This window comes from Anabrus simplex, chromosome X, assembly GCF_040414725.1.
Source record: "Anabrus simplex isolate iqAnaSimp1 chromosome X, ASM4041472v1, whole genome shotgun sequence".
Classification (NCBI taxonomy): Eukaryota; Metazoa; Arthropoda; class Insecta; order Orthoptera; family Tettigoniidae; genus Anabrus; species Anabrus simplex.
Window position 1 is genome coordinate 103542984 of NC_090279.1, and position 13175 is coordinate 103556158.

Here is a 13175-nt window from a genome sequence, read left to right on the forward strand (position 1 = left end):
CCATCACCACCACCTGACACAAAGAAGACGGCTCATATCTCTTAACCATGACTCAGACACTGGTAGGAGGACATCGAAAACAATTGGGGTGAATATTTCTGTAAGCCGTCCATGCGGTTGGCTGTTAATAAGCTTTGCCCGTTTATATGACAGACATCTAGGGCTCTGGGATGTTGTTAAGAATACTAGTGGTACTATTGTTGGTGCCAGAGGGTGGGGGCAGTGGAAGGACAGAGTAGGGTAAATGGTCTGTTGAAATCGACTAGAGACGTCAAAGGACTGTACTGTCACCAACTTAAGGAATGTGAACCACCAAAATGAACGCGTGGGACTAGGAGGAAGTTAGAGGGGTCATGTCTAAAATTACTGAAGTATACATTACGGGTCAAGTACAGAAACTATTCGAAAGTAAAACTTGTTACATTAATACTTAATCATAAAATATAAGAATGCAAATACACACATTAAGTTAAATTAAATTCATATGTTAATTGAAATTAACAATGAAACGTTACGAACAGGGAAGGTATATACAAATATGGTAATACTTAAATATCAACGTCACAGTCCAGAATAGAGGGCAACAGTGGCGAGGCGGGGTGCACCCTCCTCCACCCCTCCCGTCGTGGGCCGTAACCTCCTAAAATAAGATGATAGAAGTTTTGAAAATGTGATCGAATACGACAGAAGCAGACAGTACATGTCGATATTTACCACATGCAAAATAAGAAATGTTTCACAGTCAACTTACCCCATGCAGACAGCTTATACAAAAGACCCATCCTACCCTCCCTGAGGGATGCAAACTTATCTATAACTGCTTCTTTGACGTCCTCAGAGTCTCGAACCAAGTCCTTTTCACTTGAGAGCATAGCAAGAGCATTAAGTCTATCATCGGTCATTGTGCTGCGCAGGGTTGAGAAGCACCTTTCTGCTTCCGATGTCGCCTTGGAAATAGTAATAACTATTTAAAATGTTATGCTTTCGCCAACGACACACTGCAACTTATTTTCTAAAAGAAACTGCAACAAAGTCGTAGCCCCAGAAACAGTTCGAAAATCATTTCTCATGTATAATATTTCGAGTTCGGTTCTCAGTTTCGGTTTGAAAGATTTTGGGGTTTCCTCTCACCCGCTAGTCATGATGCTAAGACAATAGCAGATTTGCATACAGATTTTGCATACATCGACTATCGTACTAAACTTCTGCCGCTAGAGTGTACAACGTTCGCAATTGTGTGCTGCTACCCATGTGCGTGAATTTAAAGAATAAAGAATAGCGTGTACACATCACGTATTGATGATGCATGCGTCGACTATCGTACTAGGCTTCTCCCGCTAGAGCATGTAGCAATCGCTTTTGTGTATCCCTAACCCATGTGCACGAACTTAAAGCACAAGGAAGAGCTATGTTCCAAAGCGTGATGTATGCATCGACTATCGTACTACTTCCACAACAGCGTGCGATCATCGCTTGTGTGTGCTGCAATCTTAACATAACCTATGTGCGCGAAGTTAAAGCACAAAGAATACCCAAGTTCAAAGCGTGTACACATCACCTATTGATTTTGCATGCATCGACTTTCGTATTAAACTTCTTCCACTAGAGTGTGCGACAACCTTATAAGTATGCTGCTAACTTAGTATAACTTATACACATGAACTCAAAGCATAAAGAATAGTGATGTATAAAAATCTTGTGAACATAGCAGCAGCAGTAAGAATAGCAATGTTTTAAAAGCGTGTACGCATTGCCTATCTATTGTACATGCATCAACTAGAGTACAAAACTTCTCCCGCTAGAGTGTGCTTCTATCTTAGCATTACCTATGTGCACGGATTTAAAGCACGAAGAATAGTTAAGTTTCAAAGTGTGTACACAACACCTATCGATTTTGCATGCATCAACTATTATACTAAACACATTCCGCTAGAATGTACAACGTTCACATGTGTTTGCGCTGCTACTTTAGCATGACCTAAGCGAACGAACTTAAAGCACAAAGAATAGCGATGTTTGATAAAATCTTGCGAACATAGTAGCAGTAAGAATAGCAAGGTTTAAAAGCGTGTACATATCATCTTTTGATAATGCATACATCAACTATCGTACTAAACAAGCTCTACGCGAGCGTGCGACCATCGCTTGTACTTGTGCTGCTATCTTAACATAACCTATGCGCAGGAACTTAAAGCATAAAGAATAGTTATGTGTAAAAATCTTGTGAACATAGCAGAGTGTTAACTACGTAGGTGTAGACATTGAACTTTGCATGCTGAAGCAGCATACTACGTGACCGTGACGTCACAGCCACGTGCTCTTGTTTAGTAAATCAAGCCAAGTGCTTTTTTGACAGCTGTCTTCTTGACGGACCCTAACCCCAGATTGAAGGACAATAGAGCGTCGCTAACCTCACTGCTGCCATCTTTACGGCGGTAAACCTCAAGGCTGCCACCTTATGCATGTTATAGCGCGGAATTTAAAATCCAACAACAGAACGTCGCTAACCTCACTCTTGCCATCTTAATGGGCTTAAACCTTACTGTTGCTACCTTGGTTATACGCTTTTGTATTAGTTTACTCTTAATCGCTAAGCTGTTCGCATCATCGAAGTAGAGAGTAACAAATGTCAAGTAGATTTAAAGAAGAATCTGTTAGCAGAAGTTAAAAGTCCGTCATGGAAAAACCTATTTCTAGGTATATTTGCGAAGAGTGTGGAAAAGCATTTTCCCGAAGCTATCACAGGAGACGTCATGAGATATCATGTAGGACATTTTTTCAATGCAAACATTGTAGAAGAGAGTTCAAGAACGCATACAGCGCTCAACGTCATGAAGCCGCGTGTAATGTAGCTTCATCGGGAACAAAATACAAAGAGCTCAACCATATTCCGGCGAACACTGATTTATGTTTAAAAAGCACACCTCTGCGAGAGATTTTTAATTCTCCCTTGTTGTCTAGACCTGCTGCAAGCTCTGTTACTAAGCACAAACTTCAAGATAAAGAGAGGCAAGATCATGATTATGATAATAAGGATAATGCTGTTGATCGAAACAGTAGTAAAGGGAAAGTAGAAGAAGAAGAAAATCTTAATGTTTCATTGCTATTACAGCTTGATGATTTTACTTCATTTCCTAAGCCTACTACACGTTCTGTCGCAGTGCAAACATCTCAAGAAGAGATGCAAGGTAAAGAAGAAGGAAATTTCAACGCTTCATCGCTATCGAAACAAGTTAAGTTTGTACCTAGAAACGCTACTGCTGAAGCACGTATTACATCAAAACAAGTCCCTACACATCAACTGTCTGCATATAGACTCAAAGTTCACAACAAGCCTCTGTTACCCTATGTAGATATAAGATACTGTAAAGACCCCAACGTACTCGTAAAACGTTTACAACTGCTAAGAGCCTATCATGATGCTGGTTACACACAGTACAAAGAAGATATTTTTGAAATAGAGCATGAATTACGTCGTATAGGTATTATTAAGTAAGCGCTTACCCTCACCTAAGTCATCCATCTGTAGTATATAGCTATATTCGTATAGATTATTCACCAACATTCTTCCTTCCTTAGGGTGTTAACTCCGCCTCTAGTTGTAGAGCCGGTCTCAAGCCCGGATAAAGAGAGGAGAGGCACCCTAGCCCATTAGCCCATTAGCCCTTTAGCCTATTAGCCCTACAAGGAATGTGCGGTAACCTAATCTTCTTAGAACAAAGGTATCCCCTGACATGTTCTAAACACACGTTGTATCGAGTACAGTGTTCTATTTTAGTCTTGATCACTTATTTAGTGTTCTAAACACTTCAATCAATGTTCCGATCACATGATAAAGTTAACGGTATAGAGTGCAGTGTTCGATTCTAGTCTTGTTATGTTTCTTTAGTGATTTGCAAGTCTAAACATGCATAATGACTCCATTACTGCAGCACGTGCTTACTCTAGCTATCCCGATGCAGGTTAAAACTTGTTCGATAGAGCTATGCCTTGACATAAGAGGAGGCCGTAACAGCTTATGTATAACCGCTATTGTTTAAAGATAGCTGCTGTTAAGAGAAAAGCACGTAGAATTTTTCAAATTACCCGCCACCACATTTCAAAGTTATGAGGTTTAGTGCTGTAAAGATACCTCCACGATGCAAAGCTAGCTTTCTTCATCAGAGCAGCCACCATCTTGTGTGAGCACCTCTAGGCCGTATCATAAGGAGCTGTGTATAGTAACCGTCTTGTCGCTGCTACCTTGCGCAAGCACACCTAGGGTGTCTCATAAGAGCAGCAGCCATCTTGTGTAAGCGCTCTTAAGCTGTCTCATAAGAAGCTATGTATAGCCGTCATCTTGTAGAATTAGATAGCTGCCAATGCCAAAGGGTCTAAGTAGGGATCGAACCGTCGATCTCATCATTAGACTATGTTGTTCTTGTTCCTGATACTGCAAACCTAGGTATCAGGTGGAAAAATTTTATCCGCTTTGCTCTACGATACACCGTTTTCGAGATATTTAACATTTTGCATTTAAGCCCCAAATTTAATGAATCGAACCTGCACGGCACGTTATACTCTCTACCATAGCTAGACCTGATCATGTTACGAAGACTTGCTTCAATACAAGTTAAAACAGAGCGAATGCCAAATGGCCTCAGTAGGAACCGAATCGTTGATCTCATCATTAGACCATGTTTTTCTTGTTCCTCATACTGCGAACCGAGGTATTGGGCAGAAAAATTTTACCCGTTTTGCTCTACGATGCACCGTTTTCGATATATTTATCATTTTGCATTTAAGCCCCAAATTTATTGAATCGAACTACCACGACCTGTTAGCCTCTAAGCTAGCTTTCTTCATAAGAGCAGCAGCCATCTTGCGCAAGCACCCTTAAGGCGTCTCATAAGGAGTCGTGTATAGCCGCCATCTTGCGTCCGCCATCTTGCGCAAGCATCCTTAGGGCGTCTCTAGCCATCTTGTGCAAGGACCCTTAAGCCGCCTCATAAGAGCAACCGCCATCTTGCGCAAGCATCCCTAGGGAGTCTCATAAGGAGCCTTGTATAGCGGCCATCTTGCATAAGCACCTTTATGGAGTCATATATAGCCACCATCTTGTGCAATTAGCGTCGAGAAATGGCTGCTGTAGAATTTTTCTTTTTAAATTATCCGCCACCATTTCAACTAAAGAGTGTAGCACTGAGGTTTGCGATGTAAGATGGCGGATGATAGGTGTCAGAAAAAAGCGCGTGAGTTTGTTTACTAAACAAGAGCACGTGGAATTTTTCAATTTGCCGCCACCACATTTCAAAAATATCTAGCTAAAGATGGCAGCACGGTGCTCTCTTGATTAAAGATGGCGGATGACAGCTAACAGAACTTTTCAAATTGCTCGCTACTACATGTCATAAAGAGGGCAGCACGGTGCTCTGTAGATTAAAGATGGCGGATGACAGCTGACGAAATTGCCCGCATGATAGCAGCACAGTGCTCTATTGATTAAAGATGGTGGATGACAGCTGTCAAAAAGCACGTGACTTTGTTTCCAAACAAGAGCACATAGAATTTTTCAAATTGCCGCCACCACATTTCAACTAAAGAGTGCAGCACTGAGGTTTGTGATGCAAGATGGCGGAAGACAGCTGTCAGAAAAAAGCACGTGAGTTTGTTTCCAAACAAGAGCACGTGGAATTTGCCACCACCACAAAGAGGGCAGCACGGTGCTCTCTTGATTAAAGATGGCTGCTGTCATGTGGAATTGCCTGCCACCACATTTCAAAGGTATCTAGCTAAAGAGGGCAGCACGGTGCTCTCTAGATTAAAGATGGTTGCTGTCAAAAAGCATTTTTCAAATTATCCGCCACCACATTTCAAAGGTAAGTAGCTAAAGAGGGCAGCACTGTGCTCTATAGATTAAAGATGGCGGATGACAGCTGTGAAAAAAGCACGTGGATTTGTTTACCGATTCAAATCTCGCGCTAGTGAGGTTAAGTTGGTAGCACTAAGGTTTAGGCCCGTTAAGATGGCAGCACTGCGGATGACAGGTGACGAATTTGCAGCTACTGCGATAAAGAGGGCAGCACAGTGCTCTGTGGTTTAAAGATGGCGGATGACAGCTGTCAAAAAAGCACGTGGATTTGTTTACCTATTCAAATCTCGCGCTAGTTAGGTTAAGTTGGTACTACTGAGGTTTAGGCCCGTCAAGATGGCAGTACTGAGGTTAGCGATGCGTTGTTGTCTGTCAAAAAGCACGTGGCTGTCAAAAACACGTGGATTTGTTTACCAATTCAAATCTCGCGCTAGTTAGGTTAAGTTGGTACAACTGAGGTTTAGGCCCGTCATGATGGCAGCAGTGAGGTTAGCGATGCGTTGTTGTCGATGACAGCTGTCAAAAAGCACGTGGCTTTGTTTACAAATTCAAATTTCCCGCGGGAGGCGGAGGAGGCCTCGGGGATGGCCCCTCGGGAGGCGGAGGCGGAGGAGGCCTCTGGGAGGGCCCCCCGTGAGGCGGAGGCGGAGGCGGAGGGTGCCTCTGGGAGGGCCTCCCGTGAGGCGGAGGCGGAGGGGCCCCTGGAAGCCCTGAGGCGGAGGCGGTGCCCGAACCATCCAGTTATACTACTCTCAAGGAAGATATTAAACACTCTGCTATTGTCTTAGCATCATGACTAGCGGGTGAGAGGAAACCCCAAAATCTTTCAACTGGCTTACCGTTGGGAAGAACGTAGCGCAGTACAACAACTAATTGTGCTGTAGTTGATATATCAGTGGTCTCGTCTGCGATTACCGAAATGAACTGCGCAGTTGTGATTTCCTTCTTTATTTTCTCGCGACAGATTTCAAACATGCACAAAAGCAATTCATTCTGAATGTCTTTCGAAATGCCCTTGAAAACAGTAGCTCTGGACAGATGGTCCCTTAATGCAACGTCAATTTCGGAACTAAAATCAACGAGGCCTCGAAATATGCCAGGATTCGACGATTCACTTGTTTCTTCATGAGCGCCACAGAACTTTACACAGCACATAACGATTTTCCCGTACTTGATCGTTGTCTCTTTCCAGAGACTACCTGTAAGCACAGTCAAATTACTGACGGTTATCGTGTCTTTCCAGGAGATCGAATTGTAACTGGGCAAGCGTATGAGATTTAGAACTTCTGTGTTTCTTTATTATGTTTCTGGACAAATATCCTATATCTACCACTCCGACTTTGGTCCAAGTCCCTTCGCTTTCATCACTCACGAAGCATAAACAAGGAAAACAAAACAACCTGTTAGTAACTTTGCTGCCACAGATCCACTCGGTTCTTTTGTATATATCCATTCTGAATTTACGCACGATTTATTCACTTTACTTTTAGTCTGCCTCTTTATATTGGGCGCCCGGCATTCTTAATCTCAAGTTTTCGCTCAAGAGAGAGAGACAAGAAAAATTTGTCTTATTAAGTATCTGGGCACTGTTCAAACTCATTATGTAGCTCCTTACCTTTCCGGGGCACAACGATTGTGGACGCAACTACAACGCACAAAAATACACATACGGACGAAAGATTGTAACTTCCTTATACCCTAAAAATTTTCTGAACGGCACAACAGTTCAGGAAAATACTCACACGCTTGCACAGCGTACAATAATATTACGAATTATGGTAATTACTACGTACAAACGTTTACAAACACTAGTAGCACACTTCAAAACCACGAGGAAAATATAGGAATGAATGTTCGCACCGTTCACAATGTTAGTAAATTAATTATAAGAACTAGTGTGGGCTGGTCAATTAGCGTTTTCATTGGTATTACCTTCCCACTACTCTTTGCCTCAATGATTTTTAAGCTACGTTTCTACCCAAAAAAGTAATTATTCCAAAGAAGGCAAATGAATAGATGTTTAGTAAGTATTGATATATCTGGGACAAAATATCAATTGGAATTTGGCAGTTTAATGCTACTTTTGGTAGTAATGATGCTCTTCAACACTAGCGCTAATTATGTGCACTCTTCTCTGCTGTCTGGTTAAATTCCTGTAAGGCAGGCACATACAACAAGACGACTTGCGACAGACTTGAGAGAGTGGCATACTGTGCATGCGATATCCAGCCCTTGCCTCACTGCTCCCTTCGCCTAGATGTGGCCTTCTATGGGGGTTCATTCCATCCACAGACCTTGCGCAGCTCACATGAATTGAAAGCCAGTACTAGTAAATTACGGAGATTGACAAGGGAGTTGATATAAACTGGAGGTTCGTTGCGCTATACCAGCAACCGCCACTGGTGGGCAACAGAGTTTAATAATGTGATGTGTTGCTGCCGTCAGGTTTGCGAATGTAGCTCCACTGCTGCGCAAAGCACGTTCAACTGGCAAGTCATCAGATCTTTCTGGATAGTACTTCCACTCTCTTTTCGTTTCCTCTTGTTACGGAACAGTCAATCAATCATCACTGATCCACGTGGCAGATTCCCTATATATTGTTTTCCTAAAGTTTTCTTCAATGATTTCAAACAAATCGGAAGTTTATTGAACGTCTCCCTTGGTAAGTTATTCCAATCCCTAACTCCCCTTTGCCCCAATTTATCCTCCTGAATTCCAACTGTATCTTCATATTGCACCCTTCTTACCTGGCTACTCAGCCGGAGAATGAGAGTCTCAGTCGTAGACCGTTCGTTTTCAGGCTTTGCAAAAATTTTAAGGGCAGGAATAGAAATAAGGACTAGCGACAATAAAATCCACCATCAAATATTAGGTTTTAACATTTATTATAAATCAACACTCTTAACAACTAATTTAAATTGGACAAATCTTGGAATTCAAACATCTTCTCTGCCAGTCTATTCGGTACAACGTAAATATTCTTCCCATAATTTTGGTAACATAATTTCTGGAAATACACAGACGAGTATTAGCCTACATCTGACATAATAAAATAATAAACGTGTTTTTATGAGAAGACCTCTCTCTAATGTTAACATGATTATTTACAAATTAAAGTTTTGATCAATATGTTTCTGATTCATTTTTCGTTAGCGATTAAATTGTATCCCTTCCTGTTTAATGTGTTAAATTATCGTTACTTCCAGTACATTGAAAATAAGAAAAATTAAAATTAAAATTTCTGTCGAAATTCCATTCAACATGTCTTCCTCAGATTTAATTTCATAAAATGAAAAATTCTCCATAATTATTACTTCAAAATTTCCCATAATAATTACTCAAACTAACGCAATATCCTTCTTCAGTATTACACACATTGAAAATTCTAGTATTGTAGGCTTCACAATAAATTGTTTGTGACTCCTGTCCACGGACATAACACTTGCTTATTCATTTTTGTCTAAGACATTAAACCCTGCTCTATCTATTTTCGGAATAAAATCCACTAAAGATTCACTTCTCAACAAATGTCAGGATTATCACTTAAATAAAGAAGATATGTTCAACAACGATGTTCGTGAGAATATCAGTGATAGATATGATCGGAAAAATTATCGTTACAGAAACGCACATAACGCAGGTCAAATATAAACGTACACGTTTATGGTTCATGAGCTACGACATTATTATTATTTAAATACCATGGCTATCGACTAACACGTGCTCCACCCGAAGAAATTATGTTCAACAACACATATTCTTCACATGAGACTCAATAAATGGATTCACAAGTCAAACACATAATAACTGATCCATTCCCAAGTCCATAAATGCAATAAATAATCCGTCAAGATTCGGCCGTCTTCCAGGCTCACATTTATCCAACTACAGCACATATTAATATTTCACACACAAGAATAAACAATATTTACACTCATGACCCTTAATTTCTTATTTAACCCGTGATGAAATTTAATTATTATTATTATTATTATTATTATTATTATTATTATTATTATTATTATTATTATTATTATTAAATGTGCGAGATCACAAATCCGCGTAAGCTAAGGTTCGATAAATTTACCAGATGACACTAATACGCTTGAAATCCACATAAAGACAATAATAACGTATAGGGAAAATTCGACGTAATAAACGTACCGACAATCTGTCCCACATGACTTCAAAAAAATTATTAATTATTTCAAAATTAAATTATTATTATTATTATTATTATTATTATCAATGATTTTCAAATCACTCCTATACTAATGAATGGGACAGCCAGAATAAATGTTGAAGACACTCACACATCACTAGCTTACACCATGGAAAGAAGAAATGAAATATCAAACTACGGCAAGACTAGAAGAAAATGACGTCAAATCAATAAGGAAGCATTATCTCTACAAAGATGAACAGATAGATATTATAAAATGGTACCTAAATGATTGATGAAAGTGGACCCTGGGCATGTGGTAGGTCATCCACCGCTGGTCGTCATCTCCTCCATGTCGGAGATTGCCTTACATTCTAGTACACCATTGTAGCTGCGATAATGAACATGGAATAGTAGTAGGCTTCCTCTTCCTGATGTAGTGGCAGCACGCAGTATTCCTCTTCTCTCTTCACAAGTAGTAGGAGCTGAAACTAACAAATAAGTTTTAAGATGTGCCCAGTACACACACACGATGAATGATATTGTTGAATTATACGTAATTTTGTCCGTAAAATCTGCTAAACTCGTAGATCTAGGATGGATAGTGAGTCTGTTCTGCCGAGTGATCGAACCTAAGAGTGTCTGCGACGTGAATGTCAGCGTAGAATTCTCAAGACAGTCATCCAAGAAAGGCTCAAATCAAAGAGATGCAATTCCTTCTGGAAACACCGTTATATAATCATCTTAAGATGAGGGTGTGTCGCCGTAATCGTCTGTGATTGGTCAAAGACTTGCACCTGATAGGCTGTTACATTTTATTAAAATACTGTCAGGTGTAGCGCGGCCTTGCTCGCTATCGATCGGACGGCCTTGGTTTCTCCCAGTAGGTCACGTGGGAACAACTGGCAGCCTAACACACAAAAAATCCATAGCTCAACCCCTCGCTTGGAAAATCCGGTTTCGTGTGAGCACTTCTCTCTGTAACACGGAGTTGGGAAAATTTTCTGCCCGTGCTAATGAAATGATAATCTTACACTCGTAGATATTACAAATATTTCTTAAATGCCAAATTTGAAGGGGACAATATTGTGATCTTTCCTACTTTTAAAGACACCACTCAAACTTATTCGTCTACTAATGTCATTCCACGCCATCTCTCCATTGACAGCTCGGAACATACCACTTAGTCGAGCAGTTCGTCTCCCTTCTTCCAAGTCTTCCGAGTCCAAACTTTGCAACATTTTTGTAACGCTACTCTTTTGTCAGAAATCACCCAGAAAAAATCGGGCTGCTTTCCTTTGGATTTTTCCAGTTCTTGAATCAAGTAATCCTGGTGAGAGTCGCATACACTAGAACCATACTCTACTTACGGTCCTACCAGAGACGTATATGCCCTCTCCTTTACATCCTTACTACAACCCCTAAACACCCTCATAACCATGTGCAGATATCTTTGCCCTTTACTTACAGTTCCATTTATGTGATTACCCCAAAGAAGATCTTCCCTTATATTAACACCTAGGTACTTACAATGATCCCCAAAATGAACTTTACCCCATCATCGCAGTAATTAAAACTGAGAGGACTTTTCCTATTTTTGGAAGTCACAATCTGACTTTTAACCCTGGTTATCATCATACAATTGCCTACTGCCCATTTCACAACATTATCGAGGTCATTTTGCAGTTGCTCACAATCTTGTAACTTATTTATTACTCTATACATAATATCATCCGAAAAGTCATTACACGTCTTTACTCATATCACTTACATATAAAGGAAATATAAAGGTCCAATAATACGCCTTGAGGAATTCCCCTCTTAATTATCACTGAGTCAGATAAAGCTTTGCCTACTCAATTTCTCTGAGATCTGTTTTCTAGAAATATAGCCACCCATACAGTCATCCTTTGTCTAGTCCAACTGTACTTATTTTTGCCAGTAGTTTCCCATGATGTATCCTATCAAATGTCAGGTCAATCACGATACAGTCTATTTGACCTCGTGAATCCAAGTTATCTGCTATATCTTGCTGGAATCCTACAAGTTGAGCTTCAGTGGAATAGCCTTTCCTAAACCCAAACTGCCTTCTATCGAACCAGTTATTAATAGTCCGTCTGCATAGCTAAATGTTTAGCGTGCTGGCTTTTAATCACAGGGGTCCTCGGACACTCCCGGCACTAAAAGCCATACGCCATCCATTCATTCAGCTACTAATTTTGCAAATATGTCTAATATAATCAGAAAGAATGCTTTCCCAAAGCTTACATGCAATGCATGGCAAACTGACTGGCCTATCATTTTCAGCTGTATGTCTATCACCCTTTCATTTATACACAGGGGATACTATACCAACTCACCATTCATTTGGTATAGCTCCTTCATGCAAACAATAGTGAAATAAGTACCTCAGATATGGTACTTTATTCCAACCCATTGTCTTTAGTATATCCCCAGAAATCTTATCAATTCCAGCCGCTTTTCTAGTTTTCAACTTTTGTATCTTATTATAAATGTCCATGTTATGATAGGTAAATGTTAATGCTTCTTTAGTATTAGTCGCCTCCTCTATCTGGACATTAACCTTGTAACCAACAATCGTTACATACTGCTGACTGATTACTTTTGCCTTTTGAAGATCCTCACATACACACTCCCCTTGTTCATTAATGATCCCCTTCTTGGAACCTGTTTCTGCCTTACAGGACCTATACATTCCCTTTCATTTTTCACTAAAATTTGTATGAGGGCCAATTATGCTTGACATCTTGTAATAGATTAAGATTTGCACAGTCGGTCCCTTCTCTATCCCATCGCTTGCATACGGTGCGACATAAAGCAATTGGCAAGAAGAAATGTACATCAGAGGACGAGCGAGGATTCAAAATGAAGTTGAAACTAACTTTCATGAAGAAATAGGCTGAATAATGTCATGGTGTGGGTTACTGGGCAACGGCTGAGAGGTCCTGAATGTCGTGAAATGGGGGTGGACATCTCCTTGTGCTCAGGCGGCTAGGACTATACAATCCACTGAGGTCCCTAACCTCTTACAGGAGAGATCCTCACTTGGACTATGTGCAACTAGGATAGCATACTGTTTCATGAATTTACCGAGCTCAGAACATTTGAAGCAAGCCTCGGAGCTATGGGAGTAATGGAGTC